The sequence below is a fragment of the Notechis scutatus genome, chromosome 4 (genome assembly GCF_049901735.1).
Source record: "Notechis scutatus isolate UNSWTSFEM ecotype Mainland chromosome 4, rNotScu1.2, whole genome shotgun sequence".
Taxonomy (NCBI): domain Eukaryota; kingdom Metazoa; phylum Chordata; class Lepidosauria; order Squamata; family Elapidae; genus Notechis; species Notechis scutatus.
This window is the reverse complement of record NC_142012.1, coordinates 98552886-98570649: the sequence shown is the minus strand read 5'-3', so window position 1 is coordinate 98570649 and position 17764 is coordinate 98552886. Positions and strand designations below refer to the sequence as shown.

General features: G+C 38.5%; 1 protein-coding gene across 5 annotated transcripts in view; it reads right to left on the bottom strand.

The window, feature by feature from the left end:
• Positions 1–17764, bottom strand: part of PCGF5 (polycomb group ring finger 5) — a 39212-nt gene that overhangs the window by 15508 nt on the left and 5940 nt on the right. The window lies entirely within an intron of this gene.

The following is a 17764-nucleotide window of genomic DNA, read 5'->3' as shown; positions in this document are numbered from 1 at the left end:
TTGAGCCATCCATAGGTAGCCCCTCACCTGGAAGAGTTCCCATCTTCCACAGTCACTTATGGTCCAAGACCAGGAATGTGACCTATTGCTCCCCAGCTCCTACCTGGCAGTTATCACCAGCCTCAGCAGGGAAAGAAGAGGGCATGCAACCTCTCCCCTCCTAAGCCTTCTTTGGCAGAGAGGCAGCCACCCCCCACTAAACCAAGCCTCAGAAGAACAAGCCTGTTCCCATCCCCTTAATCTCAGGGTTCTTCAACTCCATCCATCAGTCCTGAATGTACATAATGGTGATAAACAACAGCCAAGTATTTAGGTTCAGACCACCAGAGGTTGAATTTCAGCTTCTATCATTTCTCACCCTGACAAGGTCACCTGGGACTGATGGGAGTAGCTCTAATGTTTGGGAAGAGCACCTAATTGGGAACCATGGGTCAATAAAATATGAAGTCCTTGGAAAGTTGATCTGGCAAGGAGTTGGTAGAGGGAGAGGTCAACAAAAATGCAAATCAAAATATAAGTAGGGTTTTAGATACGTAGAAAGTGCCACCAAGATTACTAACACTTTTTGTAAGATTAGTTTTATTTTCATTATGCTGTCATTAAGATGGGTGACAATGATAAATATGACAGCATCTTAAGAATGGGAGCTGAATTAATTAGCAGCCCAAAACAGATTTGAGGCAACAAAATTGCCTTTAGCATCTTAACTAAAACGATTATATTAACAATGGCCCTAAATGTATGCCATTATAATCCAGAGAACACAAGCTTTCACACAATGACAGTTACCCAGTCCTGACCTCTTCACTTCAAATTGCCCCTTTTAGTTTAGTTTAGTTTATTTTCATTGCAACTTGTACAATGAAATTAAATGCCATTTTCAGTGTACATTATAACTATAAAACACAAACATACATCCTTTACATTTCTATACAATTGAATTGAAAACCCGATATTGCATTAATATTGCACTATACAGCAGAATTCAATATAGTTACTGCCCTGGAATAGAAGCTGCTTTTCAGCCTATTTGTCCTTGTTTTTATTGTCCTGTACCGTCTGCCAGATGGTAATAATTCAAAAAAGGGTAACCGGGATGAGATGGATCTTTGATAATGTTTTGAACTTTCTTAAGGCAGTGGGAGCTATAAAGCTCTTCCAAAGTGGGGGAGAGGGCAACCAGTGATCTTCTGGGCAATGACGTTAACCCTCTGGAGTGCTTTCCTATCTGCCCCTGTGCAATTGGCAAACCATACAGAGGTGCAGTATGTTAAAAAGTTCTCTAAGGTGCAGCGCTAGAAGGTCACCAGCAGTTTTTCATTCAGTTGTTTTCTGAGAAGCCTCAGGTAGTATAATCTCTGCTGGGCCCTTTTGACCAGTGCTGCAATGTGAGTGCCCCAGGTCATGTGCTCTTTTAGGGTAACACCCAGAAACTGAAAACTGGTCACTTGCTCCACTGGGTCTTCATTGATAAGCAAGGGCTGGATGTCTGGTCTATTCCTTCTATAGTCCACTATAAGCTCCTTGGTTTTATTGGTGTTAAGGACCAAATTATTGTCTCCACACCATAAAAGCAACTGGTCTACCTCATCTCCCCCCAGAGATGAGTCCCACCACTGTTGTATCATCTGCAAATTTAGTAATAGTATAACTAGTATGAGTGGGAATGTAGTTATCACATAAAGAGGATAGAGTAAGGGACTCAACATGCAACCCTGTGGTATACCAGTGTTAAGAATAAAGGCTGAAGAGGTATGATTACCTACTCTGACCCTCTGAGAACAGCCAGATGGGAAATCCATAATCCAAAGGCAGATGGAATAAGAAAGTCCAAGATCCATAAGTTTAGACACTAGTCTATGTGGAAATATTGTATTAAATGCAGAGCTAAAATCTACAAAAAGCATCCTCACGTAGCCCCCTCCCCCACTTTTGCCAAAAAGGGTGTCCATTATCTGCAAAAGAGATGCAAACAATCTCATTTGTCATTCTAGCAAAAGATCTTCCTTATCCAGAAAGCACAAAAAAAGTTAAGATAATTTGGAGATAGAAAAAGAATTGAAAGATATGAGAGAGGCAGTTAAAGAGGGGACCAAAGAAGAGAGGATGGTTTTACAGGAAAGGAGACTGGTAGCTCTTCTGACAATCTAAGCAACCATTCCATCAATCAGCCCCAAATGCTTATTTAAAGATAATTATTTATATGACCTTTCACTGAACAAATCAACCCAGTATTCCCACTTGAGACACAAATGACCAGGCTCAAATTATTCTACTTAGAACATATTATATACAAAGACCCATATCTCTGGACAATGTTCTAATCCTGGGAAAGGAGATGGAAGGAAAGAGGAGGAGTGGGGAGGGAGAAGGAGGAGGAGGAGGAAGGTGGATAGATTCACCGCAGGCATCCTTGGGAAACATGAAAGAACAGATTAGATCATAACGGAGAAAATCTATCTATGCAGCTGATAGAAATTGAAAAGGACTTGATGGCACATCAATCAAATTTTTATTAAAACACAATTTTAATTGATGAAAATCAACCAGTGGGTAAACTATACAGAATAATTATTCATTTGAAACAGAATTTCCCTTTTTGTCAGTATCTCAAAGTGATGCGTATAGTACTCCCTCCTCCTATTTCCCCCCAACAACTTTGTTTGATATTGTAGGCTGGTCTGAGAACACTGCCCCTCCCTAGGTTTTCAATAATTTGCTATTAAGAAATTAAGGGAGGAGATTTTTTTCCTTTCATTTTAAGGAAGATAAGACGATTTTAATATATATGTTATTCATTCCCCAAATCAAAGATGAAATTATGCCACTTCTGATCAAAACATCTGGTTTTACCACAACTGTAATATGAAAAACATTTTGTTTGGTAGGAATCATAGGTACAGTTATTCAACAAAATTGCCTACTCCTTATATTTCCCTGGTTTTTATTACTAATGTTATTTTGCAGGCAATAAAAATTAAAACAACTATTAAGAGTATTTTGCAAAAGCAGTTGTGTGTAACTATAAAAACCAGACTTTTGGAGGATTACATTTTTAGTGTTTCCAGTTCTGGGCTGGAAATTGTCATTTTGTAGTAATGCATTTGATACAAATATTTGAAAGAAATGCTTCATAACAAAGACCAGAGGAAGCAGCTTCGGAAGCAGCTGTGTGAGCCTGGCAAAAGACACAGCTGCTTTAATGACTCCAAGAAAGGTGCTATGTTTGGGTTCCCTTGGATTGCAAAGGACCTTTCTTAATACTCTGCATTTTCCTAATTGGGATTTCTATATATTTACTTTCACACTTAGGTATTTAAGATAAAGACTAGAAAACAACTAGTAAGTGAAGGATTTGCTTGTGATTGATTTAATTATTATAGAATTTTTGAAAGATTTAAACTTGATTGAAAAGTTTTGTTTTCACTGGAACTAAATTGAATTGGACATTAATTTATGTTCTGGAGATGGCCACTTGATTTCTAAAGCAAGGCTCACCAACCTTTTGAACCTCAGGGACCACCAAACTCATAATTTTAAATCCCGCAGAATATGAATATGATGTTGATGGGAAAGTTGGTCCCATATTCCAGAGCTGCAGTGGTCACAGGACTGGCCCTTCAGTCATCCCGGAGCAGCTGCTCCTCACCTTGGTGCACCAGCCTGCCATGGACTGGAGGAGCTGCTCTGGGATGACCAGTCTTGGGCCAGTCTTGTGACTACTGCAGCTCTGGAATATGGGACCGACTTTCCCACCAATGTCAGCAAGCCACCCTGGGGTGGATTTCCCTCCCCCGCCGTTAATTTCATCTTCCAGTTCCAGCTCGTGTTCCAACTCAAGGTAAGGTTTGCACATTTTTTTTCTTTTTCCCCCTTTTGGGGGTGGCATTAGGAAGTCCAATTGTAACCCTGACCTAATAGTGCAGAGCACGCAGGCATCCGTCATTGACTCCTCCCATTTGGAGGCAAAGAAGGCTAGGCGACCTCCGATGGGTGGGGAGAACGAGGGATTACTTAGAGCGACGGAAGGAACGACCCCACCCTGAAAGGGCTGTTTACCAGTAGAAGGTTGTTGCCTGCCAGATGTTTCTGCACGTTGGTCTTGGCGTTGGGAGTATGGACTCTGACACTGGGGGAAGCGGGATGAGGTCTCCGCTCAAAAGGCAGGAGGGCGATAAGGGGCTGGGAGATAGTCGGCTCTCTTCCCAGAGGAAAAGAGAATCTTACGTTTATCTCTGGTTTCGATGCGATAAGGCTCCAGAGCATCGCCAAAAAGCTTATCGCCCGCAAATGGAACTGAAGCCAGGAAGAGCAGCTGTCCAGATCCTGGAAGCTGCTGAAGCGAGGAAAAAAGGTACTGAAGATCGCTGGTGAGTGCTATCTACAGAACCTCAGCTGGCTGATGCTGTTATCGGTTTGCTGATCGCTTTTTACGACCGCTCAAACCGCAGGCATGGGGAAGGTCTACAGACGCTGCCCAACTTGCCTGAACAGCGCTCTGGCAACGCTGATCCCAACGTTGCAGGAGAGAGAGCCCTGCTCTCCTGGAAGAGCAGCTGCCCTGGGAGCTGCTTGAAGCGAGGAAAAAAGGTACTGAAGATCGCTGGTGAGTGCTAACTAACAGAACGCTTTCAGAGACACAGCTACTGACTGAAAGGAGCTGAGTCAAAAGCTGGGGTAACTTCCGGGGTCTGGCTTTTATATCTTAGTACAGACTCAGCTAAATGATGTCATAGGAAGGAGTCAACCCATCCTGGGCTCTCGATGCAGCATGGAGAATTCCAAATATCTACAAGTTTTTCTCAAGCTCAATAACTTTTAAGATACGTGGACTTCAACACCTAGAATTCCCCAGCCAGTTTTCTAGTAGTTGAAGTCTACATATTTTAAAGTTGCAGAGCTTGAGAAACACTGATTTAGAGGATATCTGATTGCTTACTACATTTCATAATAGCAATAGCACTTAGACTGATATACCACTTCACAGTGCTTTTATAGCCCCTCTAAGTGGTTTACAGAGTCAACATCTTGCCCCCAACAATTTGGGTCCTCATTTTACCTACCTCGGAAGGATGGAAGGCTGAATCAACTTTGAGCCTGATGAGATTTGAACTAGCCAATTGCAGGCAGCTGACAGGTAGCAGAAGTAGCCCGCAGTACTGCACTCTAACCACTGCACCACTGTGGCTCATATCGTATGATAATCATATGATCATACAACAGCTTGAAACAAACTGGGATGCTAAAGGGCTGCTCACAGAGTGGAAAGAAACAGCATTCCATATTTTAAACATATTTGTAATGGTCAACATGTAAGATTATCTGTATGTGGTACAGGTTTCAAGGTAATTTTAAAAGTTAGACAACTTCCTTATGTTTCAGCATCAACTTTTAAGCATTACAGTATTTTGAGCTGAATTGCTGAGTCCTTTCCTTGTGTGTTTGAGATGAATGAAATATTGTCGTGGCCTTTTTTTTCTTTTTTCACAGAAAAAAATAGTGCCTGAATAGATTACAATTGAATAGATAAAAGCAAAATTTACACAAGCAGTTATTTTACTACATTTACAATGGTGGCACAAACTGCAGCAGCTGTGAGTTTTGCCATCTGAAAATACAAATGAAATTTTTGTTTTTGTAAAGAAACAAAAATGGAAAGTAAAACATAAAGCAAATAATTATTTTGGCTAGTGAAACGTTAAAGGATCTACTTGATCCTCAACATTGTTTTGCAGATTAAATAGAAGCTAAAGAACCAAGTTAGAACTATCAATCCGGGATGTAAAAAAAGCAGCAAAGAGCTAGTTTTCTGCCTCTCCTTGCTGTCATCTAGTAGTTATCCAAATTTTTGCCCCCTGGATCTAGTAGTACACTTTTAGATGCTCACTGTCCACTGGCTTATGATTATACTTTTCATTTGGTGTAAAACTAAACAAGTTCAATGCCAAACCCTAACTTTGATAAATCTTCCACTAGTAAGAATTTTTTTCTCTGTGACCAGGAGGTCTATACAATGTTTCAATGGCTAAATACTGTATATTCAGTCCATTGGATTCAAGGGAAAAGAGAAACTAATTTTAGATAGCTGAAAACAGATAAACACAACTATTTCTGTATTACGACTGTGACATATTACTGTTCTACCAAGCCTGAAGCTGGCAGAGGTTTAGGAGTTGTTAAAATACTCCACCACAGCAGTAGAATTTCCCAGTACACAAGTTGACCAAAATTTAGAAATATGCTCAACATAAGATATATGGATTACAAGAAGCTGCCAGAGCAGTGTTCTTCAAAACCTGGCAACTCTTAAGATGTATTATGGCTAGGGAATTCTGGGAGTTGAAGTCCACATATTTTAAAGTTACCAGGTTTGAAAAACACTGTCCTGAGTTTGATTGTATTTGAACTGTGGTTCAGAAATACATCAAAACTAAACTGTTACTGACCACTATTATTAATCAGACATACATCCACCTTTCATTTAGGAGATCAAGATAGCACACATAGGATTCCTCCTCTGATTTTTCCCCACCAGAAGAAACCTGAGAAATAGGTGGATTGGGACAGAATAACTGATCCCAGTGAGTTTCCATGTCTGAATATCTTTCTTATGGGACATTGCAGATTCAATGCCAAAAAGGTTCTTTTGTAATTGTGGGAATATCAATGTACCACCGTTCTACAACTCAGCTTCTTTCTTTTCTTTTCAGGTAGAGCTCCCATATTTGGGTGATAACAAAATGAATAGCAGCCAGCAGATACAGAACATTTTTTCCTGCTATCTAATGTTCTAGATTTTTGCATCTAAGTTTAGGTTAACCCTGTCTAGATCCAGAAATTAGAAGTTGGCTCAAACACTTCAATTGAAGTGATGCCCTGCAAACTCTTGTCTTTCTCACTAGACAATCCATAGTTATTTTAGATATAGCGTGTGGCACCATAAGATACTGTGCAGCTCTGGATGAAATGCTAGTAGGCAGGAGAAGGAAGACAAATAGAAATTCTACAAACAACAATAGCTTAATGTTTAATAATGACATTCAAATACCATTTTATGTAACTATTTTAACACAATGGGATAGGTGAATCTGAGTAATTTTATATGCTACAGTGGAGTAAAATAAATACATCCTCTCATACATTCACAGTAAAGCAACTCATACATTGTTTCCAAATAGAATAGGGTATTTCAGTTTCAGTTACACGCAAATAAATAGCAGTCCATGGATTTAGAAACAGTATCCTACTTTTCAGAGTCCTTAATAATAATTTTGATTATGTCACAGACCAGCACTATAAATAAGAGACATCAAATAATAATAAAAAATGTTACAATTAGATTGTAGTAGATTGTTTGTAATAGTCAAAATCTGCCTAATTTTGTAAACAATATAACAACATTTAACTACGTTCAAAGAAACTTCATCGTAGTGTGCTCTGATAATAGCAATTGCACATAAAAAATATCAACGTTTCTTGGGTATTTTATCAGAGTCCTTATAGAAGTTACAGTATAATAGGTCATGAGCTGTAGTTTCAATAGCCCCTTGTCCACAGGGGTGCAGTGTCAACTCATACGGAATTTTTTTATACTAGTCCTGTAAAACTGGTGTGGGAAGTGCACTGCTGTGTGCTAAAATTAGTGCCCTTCGGAGTTTGGGGACAGCTATATATAGATCAGTGGTGGGATTCAAATTTTTTACTACCAGTACTGTGGGCGTGGCATGGCTTGGTGGGCGTGGCTTGGTGAGCATGGCAAGGGGAAGGATACTGTAAAATCTCCATTTCCACCCCACCCCTTGGGGAAGGTTACTGTAAAATCTCCCCACCCCACTAACCTGCTTTCCAGCTCCATTCTCCTGTTCAGGGCAACAAAAAAAGACCCAGCCGATCAGCTGGGACTCGGGAGGCAGAGAATAGATGGGGGCGGGGCCAGTCAGAAGTGATATTTGCTGGTTCTCTGAGCTACTCAAAATTTCCATACCAGTTCTCCAGAACTGGTCAGAACCTGCTGAATAGCGCCCCTGATGTAGATATCTCACTGCTTTGAAAAGAGGAGTTTGACTGCTCAAAGAAAATGTTCTTAGGAAAAGCAGACTTATCTTGTTGGGCTTCCAAGTCTTTATAATAGTGTTTAAATGCACCAATACACACACATACCCCATCATTAAGAACATTTCTCTAGTGCTTTATATATCAGAAGGTCTTGAAAAAATGTTGAACTCATCCATATATAACCAGTTATTATTCTGATTAGGTGTTACCTGATGTGTTTTTTTCCCCTTCCTTTCAACCGTGTCTGATTTTCAGAGACTGCCTAGAAAAGTCCCTGCAGGGTTTTTTTTTTTGCAAAGTTTTTCCATTGGATTGCCATTCCCTCCTTTTTAGGGTTGAAAGTGACTGGCCCAAGGTCGTCCAGTGGGTTTTGTGCTTCAAGTGGGACTAGAACTCACTATTTTCCAGTTTCCAGAATGATGCTTTAACCACCATACCAAACTGGTACTCTTGGGCTGCTTAGAATAACGTAATATCAGTTGCATTATACAGGAAACCTGTTGAGCTGATTGTCTTCATCATCCTAGTATGATTGAGCTATATCCTGCACAATATTACTGCAAGCATGCAAATATGTTTTACTCTGAACAAACCCAGCCTAAACTGTTACTGTACAGTAGTGATGATTTTCCCATGTAGTTTTATTTTTTGATGCAGCTCACTTTTCAAAAACATACTTATTCTGGAATCACATATGTACAGATACAAAATGGAATCTGAACTCTTTCTGTGAATTATTCCTGGTGTGAACTCATATTCCTGAATTACATAGGCATATTTTTTGCATACAACTGACAACATAGGTTGCACCCCACACCTAAAGCAAAAGGCTTCTTGGGAAAGTTCTGCTTGCTCCAACATGTGAAAATGTTCCACACAGTATATAAAAAGGTTCAAGGTGTGCTTCAAACAATGATGCAATCCCTTGTTTCTAATAAAGAAAGTGGATGGAATCTCCACAGTACTGTAGTTTTCACCATTAATGAATAATAGTTCCAAGCTTTCCTGTCTCAGGTATTTGAAGCTGTTGTAATTAGCACAAATAGTGTAGTGTATGAATTTTTAATCTAAGGAAACCTTTTGACCTATTTTTTTCTTTCCCACAAAAAAACAACTTCTTTGAAAACTAATAAAAATCATAAAGACAGAAACCTGTGCATCGTTTTTTATGGAGTGACTAGAAGGCACACTTAAAGCAGAGACCAGAGGCTACTCTTGTTGCTGTTGTTGCTTTGCTAAACACTGATAATATTTTCTTCATACTTACTAATTATACACCTTCCACATACGCACTCGGCCAGTCTATGATATGTTATTTTTATTTCAATTTAGCCCTGATTGTGGAATTTCCCTTTTGTTGAGTGATTTTTTTCTGACCTTCACTGGCGATACAATTTTATTATCTGATATAAAAATCAACATGGAACCCAGATATGACCACTGGGAGGAATTAGCAAATCTGTGGGTAAATCAGACTAATGATTCCGGGAACATTAAAGATAACAAAATGTTTTGCAATAAATCTGACCTTCCTCTCTACAAGCAAGAAACAGTAACATATTGTCCTAATCCTGGAGATTTCTGTACATGTTTATTTATTGCACTGAAAATCCATGCCATCCAAAAACTAATTAATTAAACTAAGTATGGGAATTAAAATAGATATAATGGCAAAAGAATAAAAGCTGACTGAAATAATGAAAAGTTTTATGTGTTCTTTAGCACTTTTTAAAATCTAGATGCAATTTAAGATTTTAGTAGATCTCTAGATTGCAGAACACTTTCACAATAAAATATTGAATTTCTGTCCAACTAGATTCTAGAGCAAATCCAAGCTGTATTTATGTTTTTTATTGCATCTTGAATATTTGGTTGTCACAAATCCAGCAATGGTCAATAAGAAACTCCTCCTCACAAAACATTTTCATTCTCATCCTCTTAAGTATGAAAAAGAGATTGTGAAAAATATTTAAAAATAAGAGAACCCAATATGTAAGTAACACTGCTATGTACAGTTCCATTTAAAGACATTTTTTAGACAATACCATTTGAGACCTGGCATCGGGTCAGTTTTACTGGAATAAAACTGAAGAAGCCTGTATGGAAGGAGCTGCTTGTCGGCAACCTGGAGTTATTAGGATAAGTTAGCTCTGCCTCATCCTACCTCATTCCATTCTCTACTGTATCCTTTCTACCTGTTTCATTCTTTGGTTTGTCTTAAGATGGTATTTAGACATGTTCTTACTATATGTGCAGCTTTCGTGTGATCTTTCTTTTCTCTCTCTCTAGAGTTATAAACTATAGCAGGAATTGAAACTAAGCCTTTAAAAGGTAATGGTAGAATGTTTTAAGAGGAATGTGATACAGAAATACTCAAGTACTTCTCAATTTTAAGAAATCGGTTCATATGTATTAATGATCAACAGTTGTAATGGGAAAGAGAAACACTTTTTTCCCGAAAAATTTATTTCTTTCAGTCACCTTTTGGGGTGATGGGGGGGGGGATTTGTGCTCACCTATTTATTACAGTAAAAGTGATAATAGTATACAAAGATGTAAGTCAACAGGACTAACACACTGATTTTCAACATTTTTCTTCTTCTAAAATGGGAGCCATTTATAATTAAAACTTGTTTTGTTCAGCATAGAAATTTTTATAAAAGCTGTTACATCCCATGCATTTTAAATGCTCATATATTTAAGATTTGTATTTTCTCCTATATAATCCAGTATGCTCTGGGGCACACTGAAATAACTATATTCTCTTGTTTTGTAGTATGATGTATCCAAGGATGTAAAGGCACAGTAGAATAATGTCTTGGAGACAAGACAATACATTTTATGGGAGTGATTAGAGCTGTATTTAAAACTGTGAACAGTTCTGATAATTATATCTCAAAACATACCGAAGAGCCAAAAAAAAAAAAAGAAAGAAAGAAAGAAAAATTCATTCAAAATGATCAAACAGTTTCAGCAACTCTTATTATTATAGTGAAGGCTACAATGATTAGCCAGCTTTAATGCTGAATAAGAAAAGACAAATAAGGGTTGTATGATTAAGATATGCACAGTACATATATGTATCATATAGAAAAAATAATTAAGAATCTCAGATCATCCACTGAATTGAAATTATAGAAATTCAAATTTAAAAAGCTCTTTTTCACATAGCATATTTTTTGTTATTTCCAGAATATATTAACCACCAATTTAAACTGCTTAGAAGAGGAGGTTAAGGTTACTTGTGGATAATAGTATTGGAGGCAACAAGTCTCTTGATGTCAATTACAGAAGATGCTACTTTTGTGACCTGCTTATGAGATTTCTGTAGGATCTGGATGATCATTGTGAGAATAAAAGACAGAATGTGATTTATTTGGAATAATTAATTACATTTCTTCTTATATCTTTTTCCTTGCCACTTTTGACTAACCTTTGTGATAAAAGCACTTCACTGTTTTTATAAAAAAAGTAAAGGTGCCATTCTTAAGAAAAAATCTGCCTTTACATTTTTAAAACAAATAGATAAAGAAACATAAAATGTGCATGTGCACATGCTGGGCATTGCCTTCATTTACGTCTGAAAATTACTTAGTGATAAAAATTACTGCAACACAGTTTAAGAAACGTATAGGAAAACAAGCTTTTGGACAATTCCTTATTTCAGGCTAATATGCAATATAAATTGGATATTGTTGATTGGGAGCCACCCAGAGAATACAGGTAGTCCTTGAGTTATAACAGTTCACTTAGTGACTGTTAACGAAGTTTTTAACGGAATAACAGAGTTGCAAGGGACCTTGGAGATCTTCTAGTCCAATCCGCTGCTCAAACAGAAATCATTGCAGCATCCCCAGGGTCATGTGATCAAAATTCAAACACTTGGCAACTGTCTCCTATTTATGACCGTTGCAGTGTCCCAGGGTCATGTGATCTCCGTTTGCAACCTTCTGACAAAGTTAACAACCATGTTACTAACTTAACAACTGTAGCGATTCACAACTCTGTCAAAAAGTGGTTGTGAAATGGGGCAAAATTCACTTAAGAACTGTTTCATAGCATCAGAAATTTTGGGATAAATTGTGGTCATAAGTCAAGGACTACCTATAAATAAAATCCACATTCAGATGCATAACCTAAATATTGGCACAATATAAAGCATGTGGTCACTTTTAAGTTAGACCTCACTTACTGACTACCTCATTTAGCAACCATTCAAAGACACAATTGTGTAATAATAATATCTGATAAAGAAATATCATGAAGCTGTAAACAAAGAGTATTCTAGATTAAACACTTCAACTGTATTTGTATCCCTAGCATCTTGAAAACTGATGAAAAAAACAACATGCTGTCACTATTATTATTTGTTAAATTTATTTGCAGCCCACACATATACATATATACATATACATATGCACACACAAAATAAACTTATATTTTATTTTTTCATAGTATATGAATACCATAACAATTTAGTGCTCTCATAAGCACTAGATTGTGGCATATAATAATTCAAAATTGCACAAAATATAAAACATAACTTTAGGGTTGGAATTTTGATGATCTAGGAACAGAAGCTTCCAGAGACCATTCATAGTCAATGGCTTGCATTTTGTTAAGGTGGTGTCAAACTCAAGGCCATGGGGCTGCCCTGAAAACAGTGAAGGACTTGCCCGTGGTATCTCTGAGAGCGAAAACGAAGCTCGGGAAAGCTGTGCATGGCCGCCCCAGGCTCCAATTTCAGCCGCGACAGCCTCCTGCAGCCCTCTGCCAGCAAAAATGGAGCTTGGAGGAGCTGCGCGCAGCTGGCCCCAGCTCCGTTTTTGCCCATGAGAGCTGTCAGAGAAAATGAAGCCCAGGGAAGCTGTCGCAGCCGAAAATGGAGCCCGGACAGGTCACAAGCGGCCTCCCAGGGCTCTGTTTTCACTGGCAGAGGGCTGGAGTCTGTCAGCCAAAAACAGAGCCTCAACGAATGACTTCAAGCTGGTCACACCCACCCTGGCCATGCCCATCCCAGCCATGCCCATCCTGGCCACCACCCCCCCAAGGTCAAACACAACCCTGATGTGGCCCTCACTGAAATCAAGTTTGACACCCCGATTTATAGGAATGAACTTTTGCAATACTTGTCTTGCCTACCAAGGGATAAGGACTTGTCTACCTTGCCTCCCTGGTCTACCAAGGGATCAGGACTTTTCCTGAGGCTTTCTCATCTCTATGTTTTAATACATTCCAGTTTCCTCCAATTTTGTCATATTTCTCTGAACATTGTACCTTTATCTCAGTTTCCTTTTGTCTTTGCCATACAGTAGTATAACTAGAAAAATATTCTGTATACCCTTTTTGTTCTGTTCACAGCTCATGGGTGAACATTCTTTTCTTCTCAATTCTCTCCCCAACTCTTTTTACAGCTCCCTCTTTTCCTGCATGTAATGATTCTTTATATGCAGCAGCCACAGATTTCACCCAACATCTATCCTCTTGCCTGGTTAATGCTTTCCTGGTTCCTATGAGCAAATACTTTGAGTCATATTCCTGTTTCTTTTCATAAAACCGTTTTTCCCTGACAAGAGTAACCCTCCAGGCATTCTCACTCTTATGGGATAATGAAAAATCCCACCAATTGCTGGTATTCAGGAAAGCCTCTTGAGGATTGATAAATATGCTATTGTTGTCTTCTTCTGGTAGGCAAACTGTTGTCATGACTATTTTCCTTGGTGCCTTAGTGGACAGGAAGATTTAATACTGTTATTGGTTGGGAGGTTTGTGAATTTTTATCTGTCCATTTTATTTTGTATTATTTGTATTAATTATAAGCCATTTAGAGCCTTTTCAAAATTGAATATAAATTGCAGCAATAAATATATTTAATTAGAAAGACACAAAAAAGAATAGGAGAATAGAATAGAATAGAATAGAATAGAATAGAATAGAATAAATTTTATTGGCCGAGTGTGATGGACAGTCAAGGAATTGGTGCGTAAGCTCTCAGTGTACACGCATACAACAACAAAGTGATAGGTCATAAATCATAGTTAAAATCATGATACAAACTACAAGTGATAAATCATAAGATACCAATAGGAGAAGATAGTAGGAAAGATGAGAAGATGAGAAAAGATGAGAAATGAGAAGATGGGAAAGATAATAGCCAATATGAAAGTCAGGTAGAAGTCTTCAAAGTTTTATATTTAGTAATATTTTCATATGATGAATTTGTATCTAAGCCTGTAAGAACCAAATACTGCTACTTATATTTCTGTATTCTATATTTTGCACTACAACTTCCCCTGCAAATGGCAGAAACAAATATCCTGATCAGAAGCCAAGAAAGCTATGAATATGCAAATTAGTTATTGTAGTTCAAAGTTACAGTAACAATGAGTCTTTAAACATGTACCCACACTTTAGCCTATAATGAGAATAAGCATGGATAAAAAAGCATTATTGTTGTAAATGTATGTATATATGTATGTATGTATGTATGTATGGCATTCAGCTTTGTTCGGGTATTTTCCCACGTCATTGTAGTTGTGCTTTTAAAGTTGTACCAATGTTTCGGCAGAATCTCATCTGCCATCATCAGGCTTCTGTATAGTGTTCATCTGTGAGTCAGACTTTTACAGTGGTTAACCAGTGGTCAGTATGGCTCAGATGGGTTTGAAGTGGGTAGTGACTTCAAACCCATCTGAGCCATACATGAAGCGAACTGACCCCCACCATGAAGATGTGGCACGACCACGAACTCAAAGCCAAACAGCAAGATCCCAGCTCACCAGCTCAAATCCCCAGCAGCTGGGACTAGCCTGAGCACGGCCAAGCCCCCACCTGAACAGAGCACGCCTCCAGCCAATCAGAACACGGCCAGCCCCCAACCAGTCAGAACACAGCCAAGCCTCCAACCAATGAGAACACACCCCCACCCAATCGGAACGCAGCCAAGCCCCCACCCAGTCAAGTCACACCCCCACTAGCAGTTAAAAGGAAGAAGCAGCTGCAAGCTCACATCACTCTGAGAAGCACAGAGCTGAAGACAGAAGCCTGAAGATGATGAATGAGACTTCATCGAAACGTTGCCTAGATACTTTGAATCTTACGCGGGAGAAAACCCGAATAACCAAAGATCCATATATATATATATTCGTAGATTTTCATGGGTATAGGTATGTAGGTGTCTAGGTGTGATCAGGTCTTTTCCCGTGTACTCTTAATCTTACACGGGAAAAGACCCAAACACACCTAGACCTACATATATATGTAGACCTACATATACAGAACACACCTAGACCTACATATACAGATTCTGCCGAAACTTCACCAAGATACTCTTAATCTTACATGGGAAAAGACCCAAACACATCTAGACCTACATACCTGTACCCGTGAAAATCTACGAACACACACACACGCACACACAAAAACACACACACAGACACACAGACACACACACACACAGGTGAAACTCAAAATATTAGAATATTGTGGAAAAGTTCAGTTATTTCAGTAATGCAACTTAAAATGTGAAACTAATATATGAGATAGACTCATTACATGCAAAGCAAGATAGGTCAAGCAGTGATTTGTCATAATTTGAGATGATTATGATTTACAGCTCATGAAAACCCCAAATCCACAATCTCAAAAAATTAGAATATTGTGAAAAGGTTCAATATTCTAGGCTCAAAGTGTCCCACTCTAATCAACCAATCAAGCCATAACACCTGCAAAGGGTTCCTGAGCCTTTAAATGGTCTCTCAGTCTGGTTCAGTAGGAAGCACAATCATGGGAGATTGCTGACCTGACAGTTGTGCAGAAAACCATCACTGACACCCTCCGTAAGGAGGGAAAGCCTCAAAAGGTAATTGCAAAAGAAGTTGGATGTTCCAAAGTGCTATTATTAAAGCACATTAATAGAAAGTTATGTGGAAGGGAAAAGTGTGGAAGAAAAAGGTGCACAAGCAGCAGGGATGACCGCAGCCTGGAGAGGATTGTCAGGAAAAGGCCATTCAAAAGTGTTGGGGACTTTCACAAGGAGTGGACTGAGGCTGGAATCAGTGCATCAAGGCGCACACTGCACGATGCTTGAAGTCCAGTGTGAAGTTTCCACAGTCTGTGTTGATTTGGGGAGCCATGTCATCTGCTGGTATTGGTCCACTGTACTTCATGAAGTCCAGGGTCAATGCAGCTGTCTACCAGGAGATTTTGGAACACTTCATGCTTCCTTCTGCAGATGAGCTATATGGGGATGCTGACTTCATTTTCCAGCAGGACTTGGCACCTGCCCACACTGCCAAAAGCACCAAAACCTGGTTCAATGATTACTATGCTTGATTGGCCAGCAAACTCGCCTGACCTGAACCCCATAGAGAATCTATGGGGCATTGGCAAGAGAAAGGTGAGAGACATGAGACCGAACAATGCAGAAGAGCTGAAGGCCGCTATTGAAGCATCCTGGTCTTCCATAATACCTCAGAAGTGCCACAGGCTGATAGCTTCTATGCCATGCCGCACTGAGGCAGTCATTGCTGCAAAAGGGGCCCAAACCAAGTACTGAGAACATATGCATGCTTATACTTTTCAGAGGTCCGATATTGTTTTATGGACAATCCTTGTTTTATTGATGTAATATTCTAATTTTCTGAGATTGTGGATTTGGGGTTTTCATGAGCTGTAAGCCATAATCATCACAATTATGACAAATCATGGCTTGAACTATCTTGCTTTGCATGCAATGAGTCTATCTCATATATTAGTTTCACCTTTTAAGTTGCATTACTGAAATAAATGAACTCTTGCACAATATTCTAATTATTCAAGTTTCACCTGTATATATCAGTATTTATGTTGCGTAAATGCTTTCTAAATCACAAAATTCATTAGTTACTGTATCTCAGGAGTTCTTATAGGATATGAATAAGATCTGAATATATTAGACAGAGCTGATAGTTTAACCAGCTTGTACAAGGATGGAGTTTTTGAAGTCCTCATAAAGATAGGTAAGAAAATTAACGAGAATAGGCAACCTATGATAGAGTATATGAATATGGTTGAAGCAAGGATGATTTGTAAGATTAGAAAGTCATGGTAAAGTTTAATAAAATGTACCAGTAGAAATTACATTCAAGTTAAATTTCCTCTGATCTCTTGCCTTCAATTTATTTTGCCTACTATTCCTTATTCTTGCTTTGTTAATGAATGCTGCATGCTGGATATTTATTCTTGTTCTTCTTTTTAGCCGTTCTGCAGCTCCTGGATCTTTGCTGAAACACAGTTTTCTGCTATTTTGAAGTGGGAAACATTCTATCATGATTTAAAAATGTACCCAAAAATCCACACTCAAAATGTTGCTATACCTATACGCATACTTTGCAGTTCTCAGCCCTATACCTGTGATTCGGCCATCAAATGTTTTATCAAAAATTGTACTACATCACAGCAGACCTACAACACTATGAAAAAATATTTGGAAGTTGTGCAAAAATATTGTAAATTAAGAATGCTTCCAGAAATAGAAGTGTTGATTTTTTATTTTTATCAATTAATAAAATGGAAAGTAAATAAACAGAAGATCAATATTCAAATCAATATTTGGGATGATCACCCTTTGCCTTTAAAACAGTATCAATTCTTTTAGGTACACTTGCAACAGTTTTTGAAAGAACTTGGCAAGGTTCCTTCAAGGTTGTTCCAAACATGTTGGAGAACC